This window comes from Thermobia domestica, chromosome 17, assembly GCF_964235325.1.
Source record: "Thermobia domestica chromosome 17, izTheDome1.hap1.1, whole genome shotgun sequence".
Classification (NCBI taxonomy): domain Eukaryota; kingdom Metazoa; phylum Arthropoda; class Insecta; order Zygentoma; family Lepismatidae; genus Thermobia; species Thermobia domestica.
In genome coordinates, this window is record NC_137470.1 from 151,050,346 (window position 1) to 151,070,024 (window position 19,679).

General features: G+C 37.1%; 1 long non-coding RNA gene across 2 annotated transcripts in view; it reads left to right on the top strand.

The window, feature by feature from the left end:
* LOC145674411 (uncharacterized) overlaps nt 1–19,679 on the top strand; it is a 68,226-nt gene that overhangs the window by 18,288 nt on the left and 30,259 nt on the right. Inside the window, exon 3 of one of the 2 annotated variants that reach the window (XR_014128923.1) lies at nt 1,564–1,840. The exons of the other annotated variant lie outside the window; for it this stretch is intronic. This is a non-coding gene — a long non-coding RNA (uncharacterized LOC145674411). The remainder of the gene's footprint in view (nt 1–1,563; nt 1,841–19,679) is intronic. 2 annotated transcript variants of the gene reach the window in all.

The following is a 19,679-nucleotide window of genomic DNA, read 5'->3' on the forward strand; positions in this document are numbered from 1 at the left end:
AAACATTGTTTGGGATTGATATAGGTTAACGATTGGGGATAATTCAAAATTCAACCCCAATACTTTCACTTAAATGGCATAATTAGCATTTAATACTAATTCCTAATGCTTTATCTTCAATTCCCGACCAGGAGAAAGATTTGATTTAAATCAAAAAAATCGATTTAAATCAAAAAAATCAACAAAAATGATTTTTATTAAAAAAATCATGTTTTTTTCCACCCTGGAATCCAGCCAAATACTTGTAGCATTCTTCTTAACACAGGCATAGTGTACTTTGCCCAACGCTACTTACTCCCTAGTGTTTGCGTGTGTCCGCTAAATTAAAATAGAGTTGCCGGCAACTCTTCCTTTTTCTCCATTGTACTTACTGTATTTTCATTCCATTTACTTCACATATAACTCACATGTTAATTGACTCACTACCAACAACTCATTTCTCCTATAAACTTTGTTTTTTATATACTTTTGACCCCCTCAGTTATAATTAGCTCTCCTCGCTAATACTCGGGTCCCCCTGCTGCAACCCTGCCCCGCCTCAGTTACGTTATATTCGTGCCTTTTTAGTGGCCACCTCTAAGACAAGTTGGTTCGTGTTTTATGTACAGCAGTATTTTATGTCATATGTGTAGCACAGTTTGGAAGTCTAATACCATAAAATGATAAAATTTAGGACTTATCCCCCCTTTCACAGGTGAAGGCGTTTAATGCGCACACTGTAGATACTACCAGTTCATAATTATTAGACTTTCGAATTATGCTATGCATAAGTATGGGAAGTCTAATTGACCGTCCAACCTATGGTGTTCATAAGTATCGGAAGTCTTATAAGAACGGCTATATTCGTCCGTCTCTTAAAAAAAAAAAAAAAAAAAAAAAAAGTATTATGCAAAAATGGCAAGAGATACCGACAAGCTGTTTTCAGGAGTCGATTCACCGTCTCAAGAATAGGTTCCATCGCCTCCGGCAAGTTCCTATCTAAAACGGAAGTGTTAGATCTCTTCTGGTTTCGACATTCTTAGCCATAAATCAAAAACGGTAATACCTATCGACAAGTGTTTTCCGGGAATCGATTTGGCGTGTTAGGGTAACATATCGTCTCCACCGCTATCTCTCTACTAAAGCTGGTTGTGGTAGAAATTTACTACTACTTCTGGTTTCAATATTGTTTACATGGAGCACAAACGGAAAGAAATATCAGGAAACTACTTTTTGATATCGATTTATTGTCCCAAAGTAAGTTTTATCTCTGTCCTTATCGCTCTATTACAACCGAAAGTTGTAGATCTACTAGTATTTCCGGTTTTAGTTTCGAATTTGTATAATTTGGAAATCTACTGTAGTTTCAGTGTGAAACGAAACTCAGTTGTTCGGTTACTATAGAGACGGCAACGTCCTTCTTGTTCATCCTTCGGTCGTCAGGAATGTTTAAACAACATGCGACACACAAACACATGTTGGCGCGAAGGCTAGATTATTTCTTGTAGAAAGATCTCAACAATATGCACTACAAGTGGCTGCCAATGTAACTGCTATAAATGTTCATTTCTTTCTTAATTTCAGGGGGCATATGGAAGGAAGTTTCAAATAGCTCACAATTTAAAACAGATATTATAACAGAAGAATCAAGCCAAAGATCACTTCTAGTCCTCAAATTTTAGAGGCAGCATTTATCAAGCAAGAAGCGAAGAACCTATGCAAAGCTGTGGTAACGGCCAATATTACTTTAAATAAAGTTAATAATTCTCAGTTTCGAAGATACCTCTCCAAGTATTGCTAGAAAAGAGTCCCCGATGAGTTGACTGTAAGGAAAAATTATCTGGACGAAATTTGTTATGAGGTAAATTCTAATTGTAAGTCTAAAGTTGTACACAAATGTCGCGGCTAATATTAACGCATCTGCATTAAATAAACAAAATTGGGTGCAGGCACCCAATTTCATTCCAATAAATGAACATAATTAATTAATATGAAAGATGTGTTCATGTCAGAGCCTCCCTTATGAGTGGGCTATAGGGACAACTGCTCACGGTAATTCTTTAGAAACCTGGTGTGGCTATTCTGGCATACGTGGAGGTCCCATATCATTGTGTCATATGTATTATTGGTATCTTATTATGAAGAAGTGGTAACATGATATGTTGACCACCAATTATGTACAATGTTACCCTCTACCCTATATAAGAACGAACCAAGAATACATATATACATCTCCACGCATGCAGAAATTGATATTGGAAGTAAATTTTTGTAAACGCCCATGCCCACCGTCACTAACGTGTCTGCTCCCTACGGACGCACTCCCTCGCTGCCGCTCTGGTTCTCTTGCTGCGCTCCTGTCCCGACTCGGTTAGATAGGATTTGTGCTTTTAGTAGCCACCTAGCACAAGTTGGTTTGCAAGTTAAATCGTGTTTTTGCATTGGAGTTCTTACGTCACACTGGTCCAGTCAGATTAGGTCAAAAATTAGCAAAACCCGGACGAAATTAGTAACTTTTTGTAATTCGGGGGATAAGTTCCTCTAATTCTAAGGAGCCATATCCCAAAAGTCCCCGCACCTGGGGCCTGTGCTTCATTCAATATGGCGGACGCCATGTGTACGCCAAACATGTTTCCCATCTTCATCACATTATAACAATTCGATCTGAACTATACTTGGGTATATCATACATGAATGCTTGGCACCATGCATTGATGTAACATGATACCAGTAGGATATATGACAGTGTTGCCATCTCAAATTATTTGTAAAGATTTTTTAAAAAGAATGTCAATCAGTTTTGTTTTCTGAACAAAGGGATACATGTGACATACCCATAGAACCTGGAATTCATAAGCTATGAAACCAGTTATAATTCATTGTCCTCTGATGAACAGAAACTTCACATTGGTCGTGCAAACTAAGGGTTGCAGAAGTCTTATTTTTAGGGGCGTCAAAAGATTAATGGCTCGACTTCTGCCATCAGTGTTGTATTTTGTAATCTGATGACATGTTTTTGTTGTAACTTTTTGATGCACGTGGGATAAGTAGGTGTCTTTGTAATTTGTATGCCAGAAGATTCGTACCTAAGGCATTGTATCATTCAATACGGCCACCGTCAACTGTATGCCAAGTACGTTTCCTATTCTCGTCTTAACGTTAATAATTGAGTCTTAATCCATTTAGTTGAACATTTTCCAAGTGAAATATAACTATATTTAATGTACAGTAGAGCTCCCTCGTGGCTAAGCGGTTAGCGTACGCGCCTTTGGCGTGGGAGACCCGGGTTCGATTCCCGGCGGGAGCTCATGTGGTTCGGATTCCACGTTAATCAGTAGGTCCACGTCTCATATAGCCTCGCTGCTGAACGGGACGTTAAACCCAAAATCAACTCAACTCATTAATGTACAGTAACTTTCCTATGCGCATATAGTACTATACAACAACATTTCTCACCTGAGGATTATACATATCCCGGACACAAAACTTTTTTTCTCTTTTTATATTATAAAACAGATTAGAACGTAATTATAATTAACACTTTTATCACTGAATTGTTACATAAACAAAACGTAAAACATTATTGAAAAGATGCAGGCACATATATATTAATAGCTCAGAGCAACGAATAAATCTAATTTTCCATAACAATACAAGCCATATGTTGCTTTGAATTTGAAGATAAGATGCGAATGTGATATCAAAAAAGAAACAAGATAAAAAAAAAAAGGTAAAATATGCTCAACTTATACTAGTGTTCCACTCTCTCCAGCATCGTCGTTGCCACTATCAATCTCTGTCTTACAGTTTCTACATGATTCTCCTCTGAAGTTGACACACATGTCACTACAGAACAGTCCAGCTCTTCGACAACTGCATCTTTTGGTGCCCATGAGAGTTTTACAGGAGCAGGATATCAGCTTTGTAAGGCTGTTTGGTGATAGCGGATCTAAAGTAGGAATGGAATATAATTGTCCATTTCCGTCCTTCCGTCCCCATTCAGTTGCTGGGAGATAATTTCCGTGCCAGGCTTGGATTTGGTGATAGACTGTAACATATGCTGCTTACTCGAACCTGCTGTCGGAGGTAAAGCTGTAAGATTAAAACCAATAGTCAATGACTGATACCCCAAAATTCTTCTGTACGTATATTATCGACAGAAAGCCAGAGTGCCACCATGACGTGCCCCATATAGCCGTAAGAAAAATTGCTCTCCTGTTTTAACAAACTAGTCAGGATCTGCATCAGGGTCATTGAATATACTGTACTTTCCATCAGTTATAATTCATGGTATTTCTTCAATAATCTGTAACAAGTTTTCTTTCTTTTTGGAATATGGAAGATGTAGTGTCACATCCTGAAACTGCGTGTATAAACAATAACACTTCGCACATACTGCCGATACAATCCTGTATGTTAAATACGTTCAATGGTTGATGGAGTTTTCCATCTTTGTGAAAGAATATGTTGAAGTAGTTGGAAGCAAGAGCAACCAGCAAGATCAGAACATCAGTGTCTTCAGCTAAAATGGCAGTATGGTTGTATGACGTTGTCATATTGATTGCTGTTATGACAATCATACGATCAGCATCAGACTAAGCAATAAGTACTTCAATTCCAGAAGATCTTAAATGTTTACTTATGCTTCAATGAAGCGAGACTTGTTCGACTTGTTTCTTAGAAATAATGACTGTGTCACAGGAGGAACCATACTTTCGTGGAACATAATTTCTGCCGATGAAGTATACATACTTCTCTGCTCTTCATCCTTTGTACTCGAAGCTGCTGTATATCCATCAAAAACTATTACAACTCTGGTACCTAGATGCTTACGAATGTATGATGAGTATACAGAATACAGTTTGCTGTATTAGTATTTAGAGGCCACATAATCTTTATGCAGTAAGTATCCTCCATCAATCACAGTAATACCATACCTTACTCGTTCTCGGAGATTTTCTTCAACAGAGGGACAACACTAGACTTGTTACTCTTTCTCATTAAGCCATTTACAAACAAACATGGTAGGTAAGGTGCGAGTTCATACTCAAGGCTGTTCGCAACATCTTCATCCGAACGCATAACACACAATATTCTGTTAAACAATTGCATGGAATTTAAAGGAATCTTCTCGCCATCTATAGTAATGGTTCGATTCACAAAAGAGGGAAGTTTTTCTTTTTGATTTCGCGTAAGTTTCGCAGTAAATATATTCTTACCTACCATTGCTGATATTGCTTTAAGTCCATACTCATTGGCAGAATTGCAGTTAACCTCATGATCCCCTAACTCTTCCTGTTGATATGGAAGCTAACTTATCACCGATATTGGTGAAAAACGAATGTTGTTGAAACCATCCATCAAATCTTCCAATTACTTTTGCCTAATGACCTCTCCGTGAGTGACGCATCTCAATGTGTTGCTCTGATCGTGCTCTTCGAATCCCAGTATATTCCTCGATGACATTTACAACTTCTGTACTCGATGGCATACAAAGGGCCCATGTTGCTAGAGAACTATTAGTTACACCTCTGCCATGAGTTACACCAGCGGTTGTTTTCATTACCCTCATTAACACCTGCCCTATTACCATATCACTCCAAACACCCGACCACAGCTTCTTTGTTCGATGAATGGCAAAGTTTCCGGATGTGGTAAACAGCTCATATGCATCTCGAGAAATCATATGAAGGGTAAGGGGAAAAAACTAGGAATGTCCATGTATGTGCTTTTTCGGGTGCTTTGTCCTATCTGTTGGTGACCCTTGGTACTATTCGACTGTATATGCCATGCATGCGTAGATGTAGAAATGTCCATGTAAAAACGGGCAAAAGATTTAACTAACCCTATTTTTTTTACGCCGTTTTCAATATTAAAACGCCGGTTTTCTCGGAAATGCAGTTTTGTTACTTTCCTCTTTTTTTTTCCCTTACCCTTCATATTTGGAAGGTCCATCATTTTCTGTAAATATAGATGTTAAGTTCTGGCATAATTCAGATCATCACTTTGCATGGAAACAGGGCAGCAGTCTCTGAATGCAGAATGATGTTCCCAATCTCCTAACTTTTCAGCACGAACATAAAGTCTCATGAAGTTCACTTGTTCGATGTAAAATGAATATAATTTACTGGTTCTACTTCTGTTTTTACTTGCTTATTGCTTACATCATGTACTACAGCCATTGCCTCGTTTAGAGTTGAGGACGAAATGATAGATTCGATTGTTTCTTCGCGAGAGAAGAGACAGCAGGAAAGCTTCTGAAGTTCTATTATTATTTCTTCGGTTAAATTGGGCTATTTTCCTGCAGAAATCAAAATAGACAACTGAATTAAGAAGTGTGCACGAAGAGCTCTTGAGTCGCTACGTCCGATGATCATTTTTGGAATAGAACCGTGGGCATACACAGTTTGCAACAGCTCCACCAAACTACTACCAAACATAATGTATGCAACAACACCCACGAATGGCATGAAGAGGTGAAATCCGCGAAGTCTTAGAACTACATTTGACAAATCCTCATTTTGCTCAACAGTCTGGACTATTTCTGATACCTTGAGGTACAAGGGCTTATCAAGTGTCCTGAAACAAGGAGAGTTTCCATACAGTCCTGAAACAAATGAAGGGCACTGTATATAGCTGTTGGGTCAGATAGGTTCAGGTTTATAAACGGCAACACTCTTACTGTACTTACCAAGTACGTTTTAGTACTTTCAAAGACTGTTTCCATTTATCCACTCTAACCAACTTGATAATAATCTCCACCCATATACTTAACTGCCCATAAGAAATCCAAGATCATTCCAATACTAGTAGACGTAGGATAGTTTTCGTAGCATTTAGATCCAGTGTAATAACTGTGGGCTTAGCTGGCATGGTGTATATGGTTTTATTGGAACATTTCCAAACTTTCCCAATTCCTCAGTTGTTGGTCTATTCTTCAGACAAGGTATCTCTCTAGGAACAGCGCACTATTAGGTGCAATACGTTGTATTCATCCCAAGCTGTGAAACGTGTTGTATCCATCAATGGTTGTAAGGTTGAAGTCTGTATTATCAAAAGAAAATTGCATAACAGCACTCTCCCCGATTCCATATCATTAGAAACAGACAAGACAGATGATTCGTACTGTTGTACTTCTGTGTAATCCTCTCCAAATCCTAAACTGTGAACGAAATCAACAAGTTTCCTTGAACCAAATCATCTAAGAAAACTCCCACAGCAAGTTGAATAGAAGATACAAATGATCGTGATCGTGTGGCTTTCATAATGGAGTGTTCAATTGAATAGCACAACTTCTTCCAGCGTAATTCCTTTTTTTTTTTTTTTTTTTTTTTTTATGATAATACTTTCTAAAAGAATATTCAGCATTTCTGGAATTATGGTGCTATCAGCCAGTGTGTCTTCTGCAATAACACTATATATATATATATTTGCCTGGTAAACTCCGGCTTAAATATCTTTACGAATAATATCTCCCGCTGCTTCCACTATTCGCGGCCTTTCGTCGGCTGGACCTGATTTACGTTCATCATACCACTTTGTATTCAAAATTTGAAATGTTGTATCTCTTAGAATAATTATATTGTAATGTCCCACGTGGTGGTGTATACAAACAACTTCACTCTTATGTTTACAAATACCACCACATAGCTTTTAAGAGGATTCTACACACCAGATGGATCCACTATCACATGCAGACGGCGGACTTCTGGCTTCTCCCACGAAACAGACGAAAACAACGGAGCAGCAGCGTCACCGCGGTCCAAGGACCCCTGTAAATTTGATGGCCGACAGCGGACCTGTACCAGTTCTCTGGTGCCCCTCCGTCTGTTTGCAGGCCTCTAGTCTGCTACGGGACTCTTGTCTTATCCTCTCTCCTGGCTTAGCCTGCTACGGGGCTCAGTGGTCACCTAACCAACCCCCTGCTTGCCATGGAGCATTGTGTTCCCTAACACCATTCTGCTTAGCCTGTTACAGAGCTCTGTGGAGATCCTGTCTGCGATCTTTCAGTCAAAGACTACCTATATCTAACCTTACAAACTTCATCTTTGTAGTATTTTTATAAAATGCTGTTTATAGTGCAATTTTATAATAAAAGCCGGTAGTGGGAGTCGATTCCGGACGCTCTTTTTATTAACGCTCTACCTACAACCTATATGAGACAGAGTTTTACAATATTTTTTCTTCCGGAAATGTCTGCAATGATGAAACTGTCACCTGAACTATAGTTATTGCCCTTGATACTCATCAGGAATTTTACGACTTCTGGAGACCTTATTTTATCGGGCTATTGTGAACCTTCTAATTATAGGAGAACAACGTATAATACATCATTGAAAAGCATATAAAATGTACGTTTTAAAGATATACTTTATATATATTGTAGTGTTATCATGCAATCAGAAAACAAAAATATTTGTGTTTCTTTTAAAATGTATATTTTTTTACAAATAATTTGAGATGGAAACACTGTCGCTTGCTCTACTGCTGCCAAACTACACTAACGCATGCGCCAGGCATTTATGTGCAACATACCCATGAATTGTTGAGGTTGGTGTAAAACAACATATGAACAAAAACACCAGAGGTGCAAAAAGTGCAGCCAAGTTCGTCAGACTCAAAAAGTGTTGAGATGAGGATGGATGAGCCAAGTTCCTTGGCCACTGCATCTGAAACGAACACTGGAACTTGGCGCGAGGTGTCTAACATATCCGAATACATTAAGATGTCTGTTCCTAGTTTCACGGCCGGGACATTTCAGCCCTGAGGCTAGTGGTGGCCCACCAAATCCACCACGCTCACAAACACCATTCCTAAAGCTCGTTAACATCATTTACTTTGACACTTCGTGGAGGAATATAAGTTTTCCTTGTCTGGGTTTCGAACCACCAATCTTACTGCATTATACTGTATATGTGCCTTAGCAAAGTTGATATTCCTAAGGTTGATGGTGATCGCAAACCTACCACGCCCACCACCACTATCCCTTAGGTTCCTTAACATCATTTTCCTTGACACCTCGCGCCAAGTTCCAGTGTTCCTTTCAGATGCAGTGGCCAAGGAACTTGGCTCATCCATCCTCATCTCAACACTTTTTGAGGCTGACGAACTTGGCTGCACTTTTTGCACCTCTGGTGTTTTTGTTCATATTTCACTTCTTTTTGTAGTTCACCATGTCAATATCGTATATTGGGATTCTCAATTGTGACATATTGCTGAATTTAAATTTAAAATTGTACGTTTTGAAAGGAGTCATAATGTGTCACATACAACATTAGTTCCCAAGGGCTCTCCCACCGGGAATCGAACCTAAGACCCTGTACAAGAAAGGCGCACATGCTAGCCAGTAGAACAGCGGGGAGGATTTATTCAATATGTCCAAACGAGATTTCAATTCATTTACCCGAATTACAAAATCACGATCGCTAACATCTCATTTTTCATTAACTAAATACGAAGAGTATCAACAGGGCCCAAAACGCTTGAAGCTGAATCCTCGCTGCTACATCACTAGACATAGCTGGTGTTTAAATATAGTTAGTTGTTCTCTACCTTTTCACATTACGAAATTACGGAGTTCATTACATGACGCGCATGTTGCGCAGTTTCATACTTCCTCGGGTTTTCCTTCCAATGATATACACCTTTCAAATAGCTTGTAAACTTAATAATATTTGCCACCAACATATGCTAACTGTATATAAAACTACATGAACTGACATAAACTAAAGGGGTGCTTCCGGTTGACGTGGAAAGTTGAAATGATGAAGGGGGATGAAGAATTTTCCCATGTTATTTAAATGGTTTTTTTTTTTTTTCTTTTTTTTTTTTTTGACATATAATCTCATGTTTTAGGAACTTGGAATTGGAATAAAAAATTGAAATTCGGTATGCTTGTACGTTTTCATTAGTGTTACCTAAGTAAATCAGTAAAAATAAACAATTCCAACTTTAGAGTGGTTTTATGAGGAACTGAAAAGTCTTTCTCATGGTACGTATTTATATGGGACACCTTTTACACCCCAAATTATACGGCACTTCCTGTAGGGCTGCAATGATTAAATTTGACGTGATTGTAGTTTTTCGGAACTAACCGACAGAAAAATTGCCAAAGTGAATATTTTTAATTTTTAGGGAGTCTAAAGGGGAGATGAAGAAATTCCCCATGCTATTTAAATAGGCCTTTTTTTGACTTATAATCTCATATTTTAGGTACTTGAAATTGGAATACAAACGTGAAATTCGGTATGCTGCAACGTTTTCGTTAGTATTACCTAAGTAAGTCAGTAAAAATGAAAATTTCCAAATTTAGAGTAGTTTTATGGGGAACAGAAAAACCTTTTCCATGTTATTTATATTGGACGTCTTCTACACCCCAAAATGTTTAGGCACTTCCGGCAGGGTTAGAATGATGAAATTTGGCACGATTGTAGCCTCCCGGGACTAACCAACAGGAAAATTGCTAAAAGTGAATATTTTTAATTTTTAAGGAGTTTAAAGGGAGATGAAGAGATCACCGTGTTATTTAAATAGGCGTTTTCCTGGAATACAAAATCATATCTTTTAGATAGTTGAAATACGAAAAGAAACTTGAAATTCGGGAATTGTAAGCTTAAGAGGTGTGAGGAAGTAGGCCGAGCAAAGGCGAGGGTGTGGGGGTAAACCCCCGGAGGGTAAATTCAGGAAATATGAAGAGCAAAGGCACGAAATTCACTGTTGATGAAAAGGCTTATACGTAAGAGATTCTCACACTGTTCACAGATAGAGACACGAAGTATCAAGAACATTTTTACATAACGACTGTGGTAATTATAATATAACTCTGCTACCAATATATTTACGAAATCGGTTACATTTTGTTGCTAGTCTCACATAAATTCAAACAATTGGATTTCTCATTTCTTCGAAAACTTCATTAATTTTAAACATTCTCACCTCTACATTATCTTACGTATCAAATTAATGTCAATATCTATTTAATACCAATGACTGCAATAAAGGAAAAATATTCACCGAAAAAAGACAAAATATTGACTTTCCTTGTGTGGGTTTCCAACCACGAAATTTACGGCAGTATGTACGTGTCTTAGCACACGGTTTTGAAAGTTAACTGATTCACAGAACGTGCCTCTTAACTTGCTTAACTACTTATTACTAGCTTTCACTTATTTTACTCGCACACTGAGAAAAACTGTATGTGGCGTACGCAAAAACGTTTGTTACATGTGTAAATCCTGTAGTTTTTGGACTTAACGTACACTAAACATATAACTGAAAAAGTATATTTGAACGTACTTTCCGTATAAGTGTTCCGAATAAACGTACTTTGCACACGAACGAAAATACTGTATGTAGGCGGTCAGGATCTCACATACAAATGGCCGTATGTAACTTATAGCTGACGTACGTAATGTACGGAAAACTGTTAAATGTCAAACATCCTGCAACGACATTGTGTAACATCTAAGCGGGAAAGAGGGCAGTATGGATGTAGCATATAGATAAGTATTGATTTCTGTAGTAAACATAAGGATCCCATATATTTGTACACTATACCGCTATCCGGATAACGAATTTTTCTCAGTGACCTCAGCTAATTTTTCTATTAACTTAGAACGACAGGGACACGAACACAGAAACATCGAGGAGAGTTAAGATTCCAAAGGCTCTTCCACCGGTAATCGAATCTAGGACCCCATACACCAAAGGCGCACGTGGTAGCCAATAGACCAGCGAAGAGGGCACCAACACGACCACTCAGATGATTGACAACATTATCACTATGCACATGATGTGTTCAATAACGGAATCGTTCCCGATTTCTGATTGTAAGGGCAGTTTTTTTGCTAATGAAAAAATTTCCATAGCAAATTCCTCAAATTTCATTTTCAAGCCGTTATAGTGTACCTTTATGGAGAGTTTCGCATCTTTATCTCATTAAGAAGTGCCTAATGGCTATGGACAGTTTTTCGCTCATAAAAATTCCCAAAGCACATTCCTTAAATTTGGAACCTTTACTTACACAGGTCATTAAGTAAGGTAGGTACCATTATGCAGAGTTTCAATTCTCTATTTCATTTGGAAGCACCTAATCAATGATGAGTGAGTAAATGAACCGATCTCTGTTTGAGTAAGGACAATTTTTCGCCCATTGAAAATTCCATAGCACATTCCTTAAATTTCGGATATTTTTCATATTCAAGCCATTATAAGCTACCTTCGTGTAGACATTCACATCTTCATCTCATTGGGAAGTACCTAATGGCTACGGACAATTTTTCGTCTATAAAAAAATTTCATTCATCACATTTCGGACTTTTTCCATACTCAGGTCATTATAAGATACCTTTATGCAGAGTTTCACGTCTCTATCTCATTGAAAACTAGCAAATCAATGTGATGAATGAATGAATGAACCTTGCTTTGCTAAGGACAGTTTTTCGCCCATGAAAAATTTCCAGTAGCACATTCCTCACATTTCGGAATTTTTTCATACTGAAGCCATTATAAGGTACCTTTATGAAGAATCTCACGTTTCTATCTCATTGGGAAGTACCTAATCAGTCGGATGAGTGAGAGGACGAACATATTTATGTTCGGCTAAGGACAGTTTCTCGCCCATAAATATTCCCATAGCACATTAATCACATTTCGAACTTTTTCTGTGCTCTAGTGATTATAGGGTGCTTCTATGCAAAGTTTCACGTCTATACCTCATTGGGAAGTACCTAATCAATTTGATGATCGAGAGAACGAAACGATTTCTAATTGGCTAAGAACAGTTTTTCGCCAATAAAAAATTTCTCATAACACATGCCACACATTTCGGAACTTTTCTATGCTTAAGTCATCATAAGGTACCTTTATGCAGAGTTTCACGTCTCTCTCTCATTGGGAAGTACCTAATCAATTTGATGAGTGAGTGAGTGAAACTATTTTTTTTCCTGGCTAAGGTCAGTTTTTTTGCCCATAAAAATTTCCATAGGACATTCCTCAGATTTCGGACTTTTTCCATACTCAAGTTATTGCAGGGTACCTTTATGCAAAGTTTCACGTTTCTATCTCATTGGGAAGTACCTAATCAATTTGATGAGTGAGTGAGTGAAACGATTTTTTCCTGGCTAAGGACAGTTTTTTGCCCATAAAAAGTTTCCCATAAGACATTCCTGAGATTTCGAACTTTTTCCATACTCAGGTCGTTATAGGACACCTTTATGCAAAGTTTCACGTTTCTATCTCATTGGGAAGTACCTAATCAATCTGTTGAGTGAGTGAGTGAATCGATTTCTTGCTTGGCTAAGGACAGTTTTTTGCTTATAAAAACTTTCCCATAGGACATTCCTCAGATTTCGGACTTTTTCCATACTCAAGTTGTTATAGGGTACCTTTATGCAAAGTTTCACGTTTCTATCTCATTGGGAAGTACCTAATCAATTTGATGAGTGAAACGATTTTTTCCTGGCTAAGGACAGTTTTTTGCCCATAAAAAGTTTCCCATAAGACATTCCTGAGATTTCGAACTTTTTCCATACTCAGGTCGTTATAGGACACCTTTATGCAAAGTTTCACGTTTCTATCTCATTGGGAAGTACCTAATCAATTTGTTGAGTGAGTGAGTGAATCGATTTCTTGCTTGGCTAAGGACAGTTTTTTCCTTATAAAAACTTTCCCATAGGACATTCCTCAAATTTCGGACTTTTTCCATATTCAAGTCATTATAAGGTACCTTTGTGCAGAGTTTCACGTCTCTGTCTCATTGGGAAGTACCTAATCAATTTGATGAGTGAGTGAGTGAAACGATTTTTTTCCTTGCTAAGGACAGTTTTTTGCCCATAAAAAATTTCCCATAGGACATTCCTCAGATTTCGGACCTTTTCCATACTCAAGTTGTTATAGGGTACCTTTATGCAAAGTTTCACGTTTCTATCTCATTGGGAAGTACCTAATCAATTTGATGAGTGAGTCAGTGAGCCTGAAAACTGCATATTTTGGGGGTCTAGTACTCGAATATGATTGAAGTTAGGAATGTGAGATTTGGCATATGAGTACATCTTTGGGATATCTCCTTACATTCTAAATTTCATGTTTCTACTCTTAATATATATATATATATATATATATATATATATATATATATATATATATATATATATATTTACAAAGCCTCGAAATCGGCGATTTTACCCAAAACTCTTGTTCGTGTATAATATGCTTACGGCAGTGCAGGCCAGTCTTCATTTTCTGCGCGGAAGTTGGCTGCCATGCACTGCCGTGCATGTTGATGTAAAAGGTGGGATAACAATTTTGGAATACAAGTGGCAGTAGCCATGTTGAATATGGCGGCCATTTTGAATGACGCACAACTCCTAGGTATGGGGTCTTTTGGGGTGTGATAAAAGGAACTTATCCCCCACGTTTCAAAAAGTTACTAACTTTGGCCTGGTTCCGACCCCTACAGACTGGAATACACACTCTCAATTCTTCTAAGGTTGATGTGCATCCATTAATGCAATTCCTCTTTAGAGAAACACATTCTAAGGCAGTAACAGTGCATTTCTTGCTAAGAGAAGTTTATATTTCATGAATATAAATATTCTCTTGTGTGTCAATCTATTCTAATTTACGCTACTTTATTCTACCTTTAATCTACACTTCTCCATTCTCTGCTCTTTTCTTTATCTTAAAAATAAATAAAGTAATTAATTAAGATTTTAAAAAAAGAGAGTGTACTACTGTTGCTCGTATTACATGGTTCACATTGACCTTGGAAGTTAGAGAAATTGAAATGAATCAGAAAAATTCTTTAAAATATGCCGAGTCAAGGAAACCCGCTGTATTTCATAGAAGAGTCATGGAGTATTTTTTTTTTTTAGCTGCCCACAGAAGGTACGATGATACTCAAAAAATTAAGGCAGTTTGAAAAAAAAAAAGTTACGGGCCACCGCACAAAACTTTTTCGCTCCAATTCCTTAAACTAAATCATGTACTGCAGTTATTATTGAGATTTATACCACAGTGTGTGGTTGTTATTGAGAAATTGATTTATGAAATATAAACAAAATCGTCAGAGTCGTCTTTGAGAAAACTGCAAAATTTCATTTGCACCCGTAAGTAAACTACTCTTATTTTTGGGGGGATAGGGAAAAAAGTCGAAAAATCCCTCTGGAGAATCACATAAAAACCTTAAGTGTAAAATTTGGTTGAGATACATACAACGCTGTGGCCTCTAGTCGAGTGTGAGTTAGGACGAACAGATAGCTAGATGTTGAAAAATAACTTTTTCAGTATCTATGTCCCATGAAGCGTCTAAATTCGGTGAAATATTGAATTTGATTTTTTTTTCACGATCACCATACTTTTTCCCCTCCTATTGTTTCTCCAATGTTTAAATGACAAGGAAAAGACTGAAGAAAGAAAATGATCTTTAGAAATGAAGATTCTTGAGGAGAGACGAAAGATGTTAAAACTTCAGACTTTAAAAGTAGCAAGACTTCCACAGTAGCAAGAATTTGTGGAACAGGCCATCTTTGAAAGATGGTAGCAAATAATCCTGTAGCAGTTACGAAGTAGTAAAAGACTGTCTTGAATACCCAATGTTAGGCCCCAAACTAGCTTTCTTTAAAACCATAGCTAGTGATATTGAACAATTTCTCACATATTTTCAGAGTGACAGACCTTTAGCTCCCTTTCTATAAACAGCTGCACAGGAGTATGCGTGCAGTTATGCAAAGATATGTGAAACCAGAATACATTGAAAAATTTAAGCTTAATGTACAGAAAGAAGAAAACTTGTTGAATTCAGCAAATGTTGATATAGGATTTGCTACAAAAAAGGAAATAAAGAGATATCGGAAAAAGGTTCAGGATGTATGACTAGCCAGGTTCTACAGCGATTGTCGAAGAATATTGCAGAAAATGGTCATAAAAATGCAGGAACAATTACCACTGATATTTTAAGTTGACAAAATCCATAATTGCCGCATGTGATGAAGGGATGGTCCGCTTCAAGGAACATTTAATCATATTGGTTGAAACCAATTGACTTGACGGCCACACAGCTGATTCGCTGCTCGACAGTATTGTTCTGTAATCAGGGATCCAAATACCAGAACGCATCTTGAATCTTTTGATAAAAAGTGTCAAAGAAGTTGTTAATCAAAGAGCTAGAAAGTAAAAAGGCTAAGATAGAAGAAGACGCAAGGAAAGCTAAAAGTAATATATTGGCGGTGAACTTGAAAAGGCCTATTCAAAACTCATGTAATATGATTTTTTCGTGTGTGGATCAAAGAAGCTTCAGTGGCATTTATAATTTTCTAGAGTTCTTCCTTTTATTAGGAGATATATATATATATATATATATATATATATATATATATGTGTGTGTGAGAGAGAGAGAGAGAGTGAGTGAGTGAGTGAGAACAGAAAATTCTAGTAGTTACTTGACTTGTTGAATCTGTGAATATTCATTTGGTAATAAATTTAGGTATACATGGAACACTCAAAGCAATCTATTCACTATTTATTTGTTTCGTTTTGTTTAAATTGTGGAAAATGAAACATTAATTTTCTTTTTTTGGTTTAACTATGAGCATATCATCAAACTATGAATGGACATGATATATCGGATGTCAAGAAAAGCAGCCGTCAAACTTCGGGAGTTAAGTCTTCCCATGAAAAAAAGCAGAAAAGTTTTCATAATACTGCCCTTAAGGTATATAGAAATAAATGGTGCATTTTTATTTATTTATTTTTTATTTATTTATTTATTTATTTATTTATTTATTTACCTGTTGAGACATTATAGTAATGTGGAACTTACGAAATAACTTTCTCTGTGTGTGTGACAGTATTCTAGTAGCTGCTTGATTTGTTGAATTTGTTAATATTTGTTTGATGTAATATATATATAAATGACAAGCCTTCGGCTAACTGGGAGCTCCGCTCCCAGGCACCCGCGTTTGCTCGGCCTACGGCCTCGCATGTCTTATGTATCAACCCATTGCATTTACAGTGAATTTCATGCATTTACTCTTCATATTTCATGAATTTGCCCAGCTGGGGGCTTCGCTCCTACACCCTTGGCCTTTGCTCCGCCTACGACATCGCACCTCTTAAACCCACAATTCTACCGAATTTCAAGTTTCTTTACGTATTTCAGCTACCTAAAAGATAATATTTTCTATCCCAAGAAAATGCCTATTTAAATAACATGGGAATTTCTTCACCCCTTTAGACTCCTTAAAAATTAAAAATATTCACTTTCGGCATTTTTCTTGTCGCTTAGTCCCGGAAGGCTACAATCATGCCAAATTTCATCATTCTAATCTTGCCGGAAGTACCTAAATATTTTGGGGTCTAGAAAATATTCCATATAAATAACATGGGAAAGATTTTTCAGTTCTCCATAAAACCATTCTGAAGATGGAAATTTTTGTTTTTACTGATTTACTTAGGTAGTGCTAACAAAAACGTGCAAGCATTACCGAATTTCAAGTTTTTATTCCAATTCTAAGTACCTAAAACATGATATTATAGGTCCAAAAAAAGGCCCATTTAAGTAACATGGGAAAATTCTTCATCCCCTCTTTAGACTCCCTAAAAATTAAAAATATTCAATCTGTCAGTTTTCCTGTGAGTTAGTTCTGGAATGCTACAATCATGCCAAATTTAATCATTGTAGCCCTACAGAAAGTGCTCAATAATTTATGTCAGCTCTTGTAGTTTTATATATATAGTTAAGATATAAATGATGTATTACCATATATACTCACCTGTTCAGACCCTAGAGTAATGTGGAATTTATGAAATAATTTCCATACAAAAGCGCTTGAAAAATATTATGATGATGCTGGGAAACCTGGAAATATGCGTGAATTTTATTTTGCCGTTTGAGTGGCCACCCTGCTCCTTGAAGGAAATAGTACTTCGGTATCACACTTCAGTGATACCGGTAACCTATAGTGCATCAAATGAAATTTAGAACAGTGTCTAATTAGCAATAGTGAGGGGATCTATTAAAGATAAGTTTGGCACCTTTTTTGAATTCATTTTTTTTTTCAATAAATAGATTGAGCAATTATCTCAGCCAATTTCGTTAATAGATTCAATCCCTTAATATCTCGGATGATTAAGGTGACTTTAACGGTAGTTATCCATATGCTATACATGGAAATATTTCGCGTGATCCTTTATACTGTCTTCACCACAGTTTATTTTAATAATTATTTTGTGCTATTAGTATATTTTTACTAATTGAGGGTAATTATTTCAAAATGTTCAATTTTTTCTGCAATAATACTTTCGAAAATAATAAAATGTTCGATAATTTAACTTTTGAATATTTCTAGCTATTTAAACAGATGGTTGCCACAGACCTAGAAACGCAGGGAAATTGATCGACATTGAGGAGCAAGAGTGAAAAAATTCTTACGTATTCTTATAATGTTGTAAGAGTAATTATAATCTCGATAATTCTGCACAGACTTGCCTTTTAGAGCCTCAGATAACTGCACGGGTAAAAAGGTAGATAGGCTGGAGCGATGATGGCAAATTTAAGTTTTCGAGCAATTCTGCAACAGTATTCGCTAACATATCTCCATACGTATCCATATCTTCTCCATCTTCCTCCAACACCATATTTCGAAGCTCTCGAAATATTTCTTCTCTAACTTCCTTAATATCCAATTCTATGAACCATACAGTCCAATACTCCATATATAGTACCGACCAACGTCTTCCTTAGTCCAATATTAAAGCTGCTACTTAAGAGTGACCTTTTCATGTTGAATGCTTGTTTGGCTATGGAAATTCTTGACCTGATCGCTTTCATGCAGTACGCATCTCTCGTCAAAATACTTCCCAGATACCTGAAGTAATTGATCTCTTCAGGTTGTCTACTTAAGTACCAAGTGAAAAGGATCAATATTTTATTACTTAATATGTAACCTGTTAGTCCATTAACTAACTAACTAACTAACTCTATGGCCTATGGAACCCGGAGGTTCAATGCCGCGTTCACAAAAGCTCTCCACTGACTTCTATCCTTAGCTAACTGCATCCAGTTTGTACTTTGTATTCCAATCTCTGCGAGATCCATCTTAATATTGTCCTCCCATCTGCGCCTAGGTCTTCCTAATGATCGTTTTCCGATTGGTCTTCCAGTCAAGACTTTGAAACCGTTTCTACTTTCTTCCATTCTAGCTACATGACCCGCCCTCCTAAGCCTCCTAGAATTGACGACCCTAACAATGTTGGGTAAACCGTATAAATTATGTAGTTCCTCGTTATGAAGTTTCCGCCATTCCCCATTCCCGTTCCTCTTGGGTCCGAATATTCGTCTCAGGATCTTGTTCTCAAATACTTTCAGTCTATGTTCTTCCCTCAGAGTAAGTGACCATGTTTCGCAACTATACAAAACAACAGGCATGATTATCGTTTTGTATATTTTAAGCTTCAAATTCCGACGACAAGAGATTTTGAACCGAATAGTAACACGAATTGCCTGCTTTTACGGCCGTGTGCACCAACGAAGTTCAACTGTTGAACGAGGATCATAACCAAGATCGGTGTAAATGTCTGTTGCACCAACAACGTTCATGGCTAAGTCTCGGTCAAATGGTGGATAAACTTGGTTTTAGCTTGAACGGCCGAATTTGGGGGTTTAAACTTCTTTGATCCAAGTCAGTCCGTTGACATCCAAT